Source organism: Paramacrobiotus metropolitanus, unplaced genomic scaffold (assembly GCF_019649055.1).
Source record: "Paramacrobiotus metropolitanus isolate TYO unplaced genomic scaffold, Prichtersi_v1.0 Parri_scaffold0000109, whole genome shotgun sequence".
Lineage (NCBI taxonomy): Eukaryota > Metazoa > Tardigrada > Eutardigrada > Parachela > Macrobiotidae > Paramacrobiotus > Paramacrobiotus metropolitanus.
In genome coordinates this window covers 273537-286425 of record NW_026570329.1, presented here as the reverse complement: position 1 = coordinate 286425, position 12889 = coordinate 273537, and the positions used below count along the sequence as shown (strand labels likewise).

Sequence of the window (12889 nt, the reverse complement as noted above, 5' to 3'; positions counted from 1 at the left end):
ATACTGAAGAAAATGTGTATTTCCTCAAGACAAAACCACAATAAAATATCTACAGGTGACCTTTACCATAACGTTTACAGATACGTCTTTTAAAAGGGAACTTATGCGAATACTTTATTTACTCGAGCTTGAACTAAGGCATAAATATCAGAGATGAGTCTGTGATTGACTGAATGACTGGCTGTCTTTATCGGTTTTGTGTATTTAGGTGAACCATGTGGCTTGTGACTTGTGAGCAGCAGAGAAGAGATTTATGCAGCGCAGAGCAACAGACAACGCAGCTGACAGAAGGGTGCATTAAAAAAGGTCACTGAGTAACCGGCCTTCCGTAGCTGCCAGAGCAGGACATTTTGCTGCCGAGATGTATGTGTACATTGTCGCCAAATCTGCATCAATGTGACAATTTTATGGGGGGAATTGTATTAGTGAAATATGCTTTTAACTTGTTAATTGCAGAAAAGTGATTTAAATTTCCATAATGTCTTAAATGATTTGCAAAGTCTTCCTTTTTTCTAAAAAAAACTTTATTGAACAAAATATGTAGCAAATTGCAACAAAAGATGAAATAATGCGCGGGTTTTAGACAATCAGCCAGTATTTTCGTTAACGCGACAGTAAAACCTTCCGTAAGACCGCTGTTCACTGACTGTTATTAGTTTCTTTCTTAATTTGGTATGTTGGGAACAAAGTGAATAAAGTATGCGTCAGTTTTTATGAAAAGCTGGTCAGTGAAAGAGAACGACAAACGGTGGTTCTTGGGAACCTTTTGTTCTTTCGAAAATTTTGGTATCCACAGTAGTTTGTGATGCCCACATCGTGTATGCTGGGATCGACTGCGAGCTGATAAATAAATAGGCACATTTCTGCTTCCTGTTTCTTAATGCCAGAAAATACGTGCTAGTTCGAATACGAGTCTTAATGTAATGCGAGTGATGTGTTGATCCCTTAGAAAACTATTCTATGAAGATCCCGCTGTTTCCCATCCAGCACATCAATCGTCTTCAGCGTGTTAATACTATGTAGTTTCAACCGACGAAGGCATTGTACGTGTATCATCTCAAAGAATTTCTTTGTACTTGATCTAACCGCGGAACAAAAGCCTTTAATAACTGCCTGACTGACTGTCAATGGTAAGAAAAAACGCGAAACAGAATATTCATAAAGTGTAATACGTACTGCTTGTAATGCATACATAATTATCATAATGCCTGTAGTCAGCGCTGCGCATAATATCCGTGCATAAAAAAACATGATAACAGGAAGCGTTTTCTAAGACAGTTATTAGCATATTTACTGCGCTACACAGTAGCTTACTTCATAGAAAAAAGAGCCAATACCGTTCCCTGTCATACTGTATGATAGATTAAGGTTGATCAAGAAACCCGCTTGACTGCCAGTAACATCCGCGGAGTCACACAGGTAAAGGAATCCGTCGTCGTAAGCCGCAGTTCGGGATTGTCGTAGTTCGGAGCATTTGTTATGGAGGACCACAGAGCGCGATTACCGATGCTGTACGCTACCAAATTCCCGTCCTCCTGCAGTCGGACGCTGTTAATGCGCTCCTGTGTCGCTGCCTTGAAACCGATTCGATTGTCTTGCCGGCGCACCACCATTAATTGCTGCCTGTTGAAACGGGATGGTCCCAACGTGAATTTGCCGTTCGAAGAATAGAACAACATATCCAGATCCATATAGTCTACCATTCTAACTACCACTAAAGACAGAAAACGTAAACTGTTTCAACAACCAATTATATAAGACTCTTTTGGAAAGATTGTTTCGTTAGGCTATGCTTACCAGATAATTGTACGTTTCTGCTGGAGCAAGATTGACCCGACCACCACACTGCCCTGAGTGCGGAAGATCGAGACGATCGCCAATAGCATCCTTTATCGTTGCACAAATAGAAATAACCTTGATCCGACAGCAGTCTCGATTCGCCGTATCCCCAGGTTTCGGTGGACCAGTAGGACGTCGAGGCTGCCACCGTTCCCCATGATCCGACGGTGAAATGGCCATCGCTGCCCAGTACGGCGCGGGCGGAGGCAGTCCAACGGTCTCCGAGGCCCACACCGCCCGGCCGTCGCATTCCCGGTACAAAACTAAATTCTGGTCGGTTTGCAGAATCAATCGGTAAGCTCGCGATGGAGTAGTAGCTAACATTGGGCGTCAAGAATTCGCCGGCTCCAATATCACTGCAAAACCATACTTCTATATGGATCACCGCAGTCGCCACAAGTTCGAGCTTTTCTGCTTACCGCTGCCATTTCCGTACTGTGCATCGCAGCTCTACTGCGCTTTTGTCAGGCATGGAGGTGGTCGTTATACTTCTTTCTTGGTCCTCTAAAAAGTAAAAGAAACCATTTTGCTTGGTAACTTCGCTACAACATTCGCCATGCATAAAAACTCTGTTTACATACCAAGCTCTGCAACCTGCTGCTTTTTCAACTCAGCAGCTGCAGTGCGATTTGTCCAGAAAGAGTCTTCACTGTCGTTCTCCTTAGCCGTTTCTGGTGCCACCTATTTTGAATCCATTTATTCGCAGTTAATCAACTGATCATGAATCGTTGCATACGTGTGTTGGATTCTTACCTGAAGATGTAGGTCACGAAAACCCGCTGCGATCGATTCAAGATTACTGAGCCACGACGGCATGCCGGAGTTCATACTTCTTGCAAGGGTATAATCCGTAAGTCTACGAGCGGAGCATACCGAATTTAATAACGGTTTCAGCATTAACGCGATCTAATTTGCGACTGGACACTTACTGCTTGGTAAGGCGACTGCTGGTGTGGTAACTGCAGAAGCAGCAATAATACAGTAAAACCACATTTTGAACGATCAATTGATTTTGTACTTATTAGAACGTGATTGACCTTAATGTACTCTCAACCGTAATGTACCTACTCTCAACTTGCTTTCAAGCAACCACCGGGAACAGCATATACATCGGTGCTACCATACTCCTAGATCGATAGCACAACTTGATCGTCGATACCATTGATAAACATCGATGGATAATCTTGATTGCTGATATTTGCCGTTACTTGGTACAATGCACATGTACATACAAAGCGTCATTCGGTCCGGCTTGGTTCTAGCAGTGCATGTATGCTAATCGCTCAATCTTCTGGCGCGTCATTCTTTTATCCGTTCCCGTTTTTCCAGACACAGTCACTATTTTCGGAAACTGTGTACCATTTCAGAAAACACCGGTAAATGTGTTTGGTGATTTTAAGTTGAAACGTCATCTGGCATAGCTGACTGGCATCCAGATTAAATAAATGGTCATGGACTTACGACGTCTGATCTTACATGTACCGTAAGTGATTCTCTCAAGTTAATACCACAGAGTTCGTGCACGGGAAATCGCGCTTGCAAAGTGTGCACTGCCAGCAGACACAAACAAACATACCTATACACACATTGCATGTACTACCATATATTCGTACTCGTACACAAGGTCTATGGTAGAACTTGCTTGTATGTACTGTACCTTTTACGGTATAGTTTAGTGGACTCTGTAAGTAAAACAACACTTGTTAGTGCAATGACAAATGGATAAAACAACACGGTTAACTATCTGACAATACTCATTAATTAAATAAGTTATCAACTGACCTTTGTTTGCTGAGAAGCAGCGTCTGACTTGTCCTCGACATGCAGATACTCTTCTCAGAAAGACTTCTGCAGAAAGCGCGATCTAAGCCCGATAATCAATGTAATTCTCTGCCAATTTGCTTGTAACGAGAATAATGTTTTATACATAATACAATGGTTTAGCGTCCTCGTACAACAATTTCTGCTCTTTAAAGTCGAAAACAATGATTGTTAGGTGGCGGACGGCAGGTTACGTGGTTTTCGCAAATTGTACATCCAGTTACAACCATCTCTACTATCTTCGGAAACAATGATGTTTGGGGTACAGATGGGATCTGCGCTGAAAATTGTCAATTTGTACGCAATGCTAACAAACTATATCGCCATGTATCCGCTCTCAATTACAAACATAGTATAATAAGTAATGTTCTATCTGGAAAGCAAACTTAAATGTCAAAATTCACTTGTTAATCATTCCCATATCCATAAGCAAACCATCATCCAACGCTGCTAAACTGTGGTTTTATTTGTTGAATTAAATTATGTTGACTTATTTCTGTTTCGACTTGACATACATACGAACTCAAGTGCAGTAACTCAAATCTTGCCTGCTGGCTTTATTCACTTTGTGCAACTGTTACTGATAACTATGGAGTAGAAACAACAGAGAAGAGATTTATACAGCGCAGAACAACAGACAACACAGTTGGCATCGAATGCATCACAAAGGTCACGAGTAGCCGGCCTCCCCGTAGCTGCCCGGCGGCCTGGGCAACACTCTGCTGCACGGCGTCATGAATGGCGCTCTTCAGCTCCGCTGCTTCGGGAACTGCCAAACGCACAAACAATTTTACCCTTTATACATACAGCCATCGTCATTTCTTATTCATTCACGTAGCGTACCTTCTTTCCATGCTTGCAAATTCACGCGGGAGAAACGGTCCTTTACATGGCACTCTCATTTCTGTTACCCAAGAAAATACATGTTATTAGAAATTACTCGTGGTATTAACGTGGTACGTATATAACCCTTGTACCATGTAAGGACCGCTTTGGATAGTGTTACTTACACTAACGGCAAGACATGGACGAAAGCGTTGGGCTGTACAGTCTCTACTTCATCGGAATTATCGCAGATAATCCGGGCTATACTGCTCCTCCTCAGTTCGTAAAGTTGCTCTGCAAAACGTACTATATTCATAAATAAGACTAACGATAGTATTCCGTTTTTCTTCGGACTGCCACACTGGTAGACAAACAACAAAGTTATTAACGGTAGACCGCTTTAAAGACAGAATGATTGTCATACCGGAATTATCAGTCTTCGCTCAGAAGACTTCTATTTTGCTCCACATAATTATGTCGGTCGGACTGTTACGCATCGTAAAAGTACTAAAAACATATTTGCGCTTTTCGCTATGATATATGGCGGAAAGAATAGTATCTTCAATTTTAAACTAGACGCTCTCACCGCTTTGCCAAGGCCGGTACCCACCTGATGTGAAAGCGTTGGGCTGTACATCGTTCTCATACCAGAACCGGTCACCGCGCTTCAGATGAACAAACTGTTTTGTCAGCAGACACGTGAACGTCGGACCCAGGAGGCCGTCATGCAGCGGCTCTTCGGCTATACCGGCGGGAAACTATCAACATGGTCAAAATTATTTGTGATCGACCAGGTTCTTGAACGACTGCGACATACGTACCAGATCAATATCTTCTACCGTTCTAAAAGAAAGACAAATGTGTTTAATGCAGTATTAATGGTATTATGGATTCAAATTGCGAAGATATTATTTTACTCATAAACCGTCCGGAAACGTTCCACTACTTCCGCCCGCATCACATCCTTAAGGTCATCGAAGGCGTTCACTTTTGGCAGTCCACAGAATTCCCGCCAGGCGTTGTAAGGGGCAAACCTGAAATGCATCAGTTTGTTTTCATGGGTACTTCACATCTGTAATGCCGAAGATCGCGCAGGGTTGCCTTTACCAACCAAGCACAGCGGTCAGTCGGTCACTAATTATAAAGGGGCAATGCTGTAAATTTTATAAAACGCTACTAAACTTGAGCAATCAATATTTCTGAGCAATAATTTAAATTACAAAATTTTAAAAAAGTTATTTTACTAGAATATTACTTGGACAGCACAATGCACTGACGAACAGGAAGGAAAAGACGTAATTGGACCGTTTCGCCCATGCACTACGATCTCATATGCAATCTATAAGAGTAGATTTGCTGTAGTAATTAGGCCGGTACGTCGCATTATGGATAATGCATGCAATGAATTATAGGTAATTATGCATTTGACGTCGGCATTAATACTCGTATAAACTGGCAGAGTGTCATTTTATAGGTTGTATTATTAATATAATATGTTGTCAGACTTGATTTTAGGGTGTACCGTGATCCCGGCCACGCTGAATATTAATCGCCGCCAAATCCACTCCGAACTGATGGGGCTTCGACTCAAACAAATGCTCGGTGATCTCGCTGCTCATGAAGGTATCGCGTTTCTGAATGTTATCATTGATCATCCCCAACAAATACATATCCACCACGCCCGGCTGATACAGCGGATATGGTTTGAAGAAGCGTCCCGCAACTGCTTCTGCCCGATGTATTCGTGGTATTTGTTGAAGAAACGGAACCACGACGGGATCAACGTGTGCCCGAATCTGTAGTCAAACGCTGTATTCAGAAAATTAAAAGGTCACCGGGTGCTCCTTTACTGACCGTAACGCGGCGGTGGCGAAGACGTTGGCGGCGCTAGGATTGACGGTCTTATCGTAGCCGCCGTAAAGCCGGTAGGCAGCGGCAAAGGTCATTCTGGTACATGACGTCCTTGCCGAGAACCAGTGGTAGCCATTCGTTGTAGGTGATATGCTGGAGAATGGCGCCGACAATTTTCCTGGCTTCCTGGAATAACCGCTCATCATCCCAGTGGGCGTTCATGTAGTACAATTCCTCCGCGATGCGGTTGTGTTCCCGTGAAAACAAGATGTGCATCGTGGCCAGACCTGCATTCGTTGAAAATATTTTCATTTTATTGCAAATTTAAACTTTGTTGTACCGCAAATAAAATGGTTTAATTTTTTAGAAGAAACCTGAATGTATTATCATTAATTTTATTTTTTTTGCATTGTAAATTGAATCTCTGTAAAGACAGTTTTGAATTTAAAAGTATTCAGGTTTTAAAGTCTTTTTTTATTGCGTACTTTAAAAACTAACTTGATGTTAAAAATTATAGCAAGCTGGCAATCAGAGAAACTCGAACCAAGATGCGCATTTTTCGTCAAAGTACCGGTATTTTCGTTCACACGACTGTCGCCGGCCCGGAAGCACGGCAGCGATGCGGTAGCATCCGGACAGTCGCCGGTCTCTGGATCGGGTGGTAAGACATCCTTGTGACAATAATCAACGAAGACCGTCCGCAGTTTGCCGTACTGGTACGTCCGCATATTTTTCATATCGTCATAGGTTGATCCGTAAATCTGACTTCCGTCGATGAAGCTGGTTAGCTGATTCATTTGTTCACGCGGTCCTATCATTACATTTGCACACATTATGTGACGCAGATACCTATTTAAAATTAGATTTTGACAAATTCAGCCCCAACAAATAAATAATTACTCTCTTTCATCAATATTCTTAAAGCTGAATTATGAATTAAAATTAGAGGAAAAATACCGGGACTAATTGGAATTATGAAATCGTTGCACATTTTACATAAAATATTCCGCGTGACCTTTAATGTACCTAATGCGCATCCGGGCCGGGGCGCCGCTTCCGATCGTACGAAATTCATACAGCGCAAATTGTATTTTGCATAAAACTGATCCCCAGCCGGAATTTCAATGGGATAACACGCCGGATGTCCGGGAATTCCCCAGGGCACCTCGCAGCACTGAATATTAGCTGATTTACCGAAGCCGGTGGTGGTGGTGGGTGTGTGATTTATATCGTGATCCATAAACTGCAACAATAAAGTTGAGGTTTCTCGTTGAAGATGTACAAATACGCTGCGGGTGCTATTTATCCAACCTGTCCAAAGTGCATCAGAAGGAGAGTGTAGTGGCAGTGCGGCCGGTCCACATCCGGATGCATAACGGTGGATATGAGGCGCGCCGACGGCAGTGGGTTGCCACTTACGCCGCGTGCACGTGGCGATTCGATGCCTGCAATTAACTGCAGCATGTCAAACGATAATTCATCTTAATAATATAATTTCTCTTGAACTTTGATTTTCCTAATAAATTTGATTTTCCTAATAAATTTGGTGCTGATTAACTTAACTGTTCTAATTAAATACGCTTTTTAATACTTCACAATTAGTTTCCTTAATTTTAATAATTAATTTTAGTATCACATTTTTTAACCAGTTAATCGTAATTAGCTTATATTATGATTTCGGTTGATCCATTAATGAGTTTGTCAAGCGTTTTGCCATATTTCTATCGAACTGACCGTCGTCGTACGCCGGTGGTAAAAATCGTTGGAAAGCCGAAAATGAGCGTCCCCATTCGGGATGATACGGATTATTGCAGAAGCCGTCAATTTCCCGGAATCGGCCCGGTTTGCAGGAACATGCCGGAATAGGCGGTAGCACACAGACGTCTCCCAGCACTGTCCCGTATATACTGATTTGAGGCAGTGCATAATGAATTTGTTCCCGTGATAGCCGATAACTGTAGAACAACATTTGATGTACAAATATTTATAAATTACCCGATTTCAAACACATTTCATATACAAAAACATATAATAACACTCTAGTTCCTGTTCAGTCTTAAACTTCAATTAATTTAATTTCAAACTGAATATTTTCTTTAACTCATCTCTCATTTTTTACATAGAAGTACTGTATATCGATTTAATTTAATTATCTAATGATTTGAATATTAGCAAAATTTTGCCAATTTTGCTGGATTCCCTACTCTTGCGCCAATCCTTTGGAAATGTCGAGAGCGACCAATGCCGATCGGGACAGCTGTTTCGCCCTCGTATTAGCCCGCCCCAGTGACTCGTGAATGGACGCGAAGGCGCCGGAGCTATTAGCTTTAAGAAACGCACCTACAATATATAACAATTACACAACCAGCACAACATTATGCCGGCATCGTATCCACCGGCGCCAATATGCCTTTAACACGGGGGTTAGCGTCTTTACCGGTTTTGAGCAGTTCCGGTTCAACACGGTTGAGGAGTTGATCGACCCGTTGCAGACTGTGGTCAGCCCGCTCTTTCAGCTCCGTGTACAGGAGGGGCGGCAGCTCCACCGTGGAGTAGTGAGTGTGCGGATACCTGTACAGAGGATTACACACGGATTGTCACAGTTAGCGACACAGAGGAAGGGGATTAACAATGCCGGGTGTCACGCGCAGATGCTCCGCTGCGGCCGGCAAACAATGCTCGCAGACAGCCGTCACACACGTAATGCGCCCGAGACGGATTATGCAACAGAAAGCGCCGCCGGGGCTACGGCACACGGGCCACTGCTGCCCGGACAATGGGCCGCTGCACACTTCCGCCTTGCCGCCGCGACACTGTTGCGTTAGATTAATACACTTCCCATTATATTACGTACGCGAATGCAGTCTAAAATTATTTTCAAAACTGTCTGTAGTAAAAATTTGATTGGTAAACTATAACACTCGTACAGCATGTACTGTATTACAGACTGCGGTGTAAACATATTGCGGAAACACGAGTCAACAAAGCACTGAAATTAATAATATAAATAATTATTGAAGCTGCTGCGTGTACGTACTGCAGTGTGCGCTTATTGTTGTGTATTACTAACATAGACAGAATAAAAATGTTTTCAACAGCAAAATACCATCAGGCTTCCTACTACGAGTATACGTTTAGCCGTTACACAGTCTGTTTTAGTTTCCGCAGCAGGTTCGACTAATTCGAGTATCGTATTCGAAACATGACGCTTTGATTAATGCTTTATGGTAACAGATAACACCAACGATAGCCACCAAAATATACGTTATTATACAGATATTACATACTTCGTTGGTCTTATAACATAAAATAAAATTTTCTAATAATATAATTATTATAGGACCAGACACAGGCACTATGTACTTCCGGCATAACAAGTTCACGTTCCTGGAAGCCAGCACATAGCAATTTTTTCTTCAGCATTTTCTCTCAATACCCTTTTCGTATATTAGTGGAAATGTTACAATAACAGTTTAAGAAATTGACTTTGGAGACCGGCAGAAGCTCCGATACACGATTTGATTCTTGCAGGACTATCAATGCCTGAACTGCATAGATATCATACCCTAGTAATCTACGATCTAATGAACCTTTAGATTTATAGTTCTGTTTCACAAAGTACGTTAAAACGTTAAACGTTAGTAGTTCACGTTAAAACGTTTCGCAAATAAAATTATTGCGCTTAAACAATAAACACTTTCCTTATAAACTTCTGAAGTGTCATCATAACGCATTTTATGCTAAAATTACAAAAAGTTTCCTAGTTTCTTGTTTTCGACATTTTTCTTTGACTACACATAAGAACTGAATAAGAACTTCCAGTATCTGGATTACTGGAAATAATTAAAAAGGTCTACTAAATGGCTTTTCAGAATTTGAAAAATCCCTCGCTTCGCAAAAAAATCATTCTGATCGTCTGCGACGAAGAAGCTGGACAGAAAAATCACTGACCTTTTCATATAAGACTGTGGCGAAGACTGGTACGACGCATGCGCCAGCGGCACATTGGCTTCCACCGTAATATAATTTACGGAACCGGCGCCCGCACCAGTCGCTCCCGTCGCCGCCGCTTCCGGCTTTCCCATCAACGTCTCCACCGGCACCCCGTTCCCCACGGCAATCGACCGCACATTCTGCAGCGGAATATTCCCCGCTTCCGCCGGAAGTCCCCCCGGAAGTGCCGCCATCAACTCTGGATACGCCCGCAGCGTCAAATGACTCGGGAGTTGATTCAACTCTCCATCACTGTCATTCCTTGGCGCGACACTGGTCTTTCCGCGGCCATTCAACGCGGAGATGGTGCTGATGGTGGAGCGGATGCCGCCCGGGAGGGTGGTCAGGTTGGCGGTAATGGAGCATATTATGCAGGGAAGTAACAACAACACGGAGATCACAGTCAGCGACATGGTGAGAACAAACTGCGCCGGTGCCGGCATGAGCAGGGCTCCGCGCGCTGCGGCAGTTGCGCCAGTGGGCAATTAATCCGGAAAAATCCGCCAGCAGATCGTCCGTCCGCCCGCCGGGGTCAATCAACGTATCATCTCGCACATGTGTGAATCAACGCGCCGGCGGGATTTGTTAACAATTTTCAAATACAGCAACACTATCTTTGATACAGCGCATATATATTACTCAGCCTAAACAACTGCCGAGTCTGTCCGTTAATTTAAAGGTCAATCAACGTATCAACGCGCCGCCAGGATTTTACTAACAATTTCCAAACACAGCAACACTAACTTTAATACCAATATATATACCAAATATACGCATATATATAGCATATAAAAAATCAACGGAGTCGGTCCGTTAATGTATAGCGCACATATATCACACAGTGTAAAAAAATCAATGAAGTCTCTTCGTTCAATATACACCGCATATATATCACACACAACGTTTAGTCTGTCCGTTAAAAATTAAAGGTCACTCTTGCGCGGTGCCGGTCAGATGCGAGAGCTGCTTAACGGTGGACTGATGCGTGTGCTGCTTAAAGAAAAGACATCGTTGTTCCATCCAGCAGCGTTGTATTTGTTTTGCGTAATGCTAAGTGGATGGATATGGGGTTATGATGGTGACAGCCTGACAGTTGTCTCCTCTACGGCGTATTCGCGCAGCATCCACTGAACGGGTCAAGTTGGACCCGCCATTATCACTGACCATTTCACTTAGCAATTATTACTCTTTCCGCCAACTGTTGCCGAATATGAATCGTCATTACCCGGGTTTTGTCATTAACCTTTAAATAATTTTTATCAGAGGACAATTGCCGCCACTTAACGGCACCTTTTCCCTAAGTAACCGCAGAACGAACCCGGTTAACCGGTTACCGGGTTGGAGTGCCGTGTGAGCGGGATGGATACAAGGGGAAAAATCATAAATTAGTGTGGTGGTGTTTAAAAAAGGTAATTAGCGGGTTGAGATGTATCGTTTACAGCTGTACACGGTGCGTAGCACTTTGTCCGATTATGCTAATCCCCGGAGATAAATTAGCCGGTGATGGTGGTGGTGGCATACACAGCCCAGTCAAGTTCATGGTCAAGTGCGCATCCAACACCGCTGAACAAAACTCCATTCACGGCTTTCATATAATATAGCCAAATATAGGAAATTAAGCGGCAGATAAACATTATGACGCTGCTGAGATTTTTGACAAACTGGCAATTGCCTACCGGTTTGCTGTTCGCATAAAAAGACCTGAAATCGCTGCTACCGCGCTTGGATAAGATACTGATAATTTTTATCGTAACACAAGGAACTAAGCTCATGTTTGGTTTATTCGAATATTAAATAGCACGGTATTATTTTCGTTTTTGATTATTTTTTATTATTTCTAAAAATGAGCATGATTATTGTTTTATTATTGTAGAATAGCGTATAAATTGTAAGTGATGATAAGCTTAACCGCACATGGAAAATATTATTTATCGCGTCTTATGGAAAATATTTATCAGAGGTAATCGATTTCGATGCCCGAGTTTATTTTTGTATGGGTAGAAGTGCAGCTGCATTATATCTGTACCGTAGTACGCGCATACATATCCTTGAATGCTGGGAACGGTTTTCCACAGCAGTTGTAATTTCCATAGTGTATTGCTGGCAGCTTGTCAAAAAATGAGCTAATTATGGCGCAATATGTTCCCTTTAATAATTAGTGCATAACATGTGTGTTTATTGTAATTAGGTGGCCGAAAGCGAGGCTGAAATCACCTTGATCCAGACGCAGCACCGCGCCGGCTGTGGGTCAAGTGGACTGAATCAGGCGCTGTGACACGCGGTGATATGTGCTGCTGCTCCATCGCCGCATTATGCTGCCTTCACGCGAAGCGTCATCGCAAATATTGACCCTCTTGCATAATAATTATTGATTTTACCTGGTTAACATCGCTACTATGCAAGCTCTACAGTGCAGTACTGTACACCTACGCACATACTGTATACTCGCAAGGATTATTCGACGCATCCGAGAAAACAAATCGTCAACCGCCATTTCAGTAGTACAGCTCAGCTATTTGTATCCAGCAATAACATATTTAACGACGGCGCCTTTCAACTG

The 12889-nt window shown here is 42.7% G+C and overlaps 1 long non-coding RNA gene and 1 pseudogene across 1 annotated transcript; both read right to left on the bottom strand.

Moving 5' to 3' along the window:
* Positions 1 to 2258: 2258 nt before the first annotated feature.
* Positions 2259 to 2689, bottom strand: LOC129597847 (uncharacterized). Its single transcript, XR_008691619.1, has 3 exons — positions 2593 to 2689; positions 2421 to 2520; positions 2259 to 2343 (listed from the first exon to the last, which is right to left on the bottom strand). It is a non-coding gene; the product is annotated as an uncharacterized LOC129597847 (long non-coding RNA).
* Positions 2690 to 4247: 1558 nt separating this feature from the next.
* On the bottom strand, positions 4248 to 10387 carry LOC129597807 (chorion peroxidase-like; annotated as a pseudogene).
* Between the last annotated feature and the right edge of the window lie 2502 nt (positions 10388 to 12889).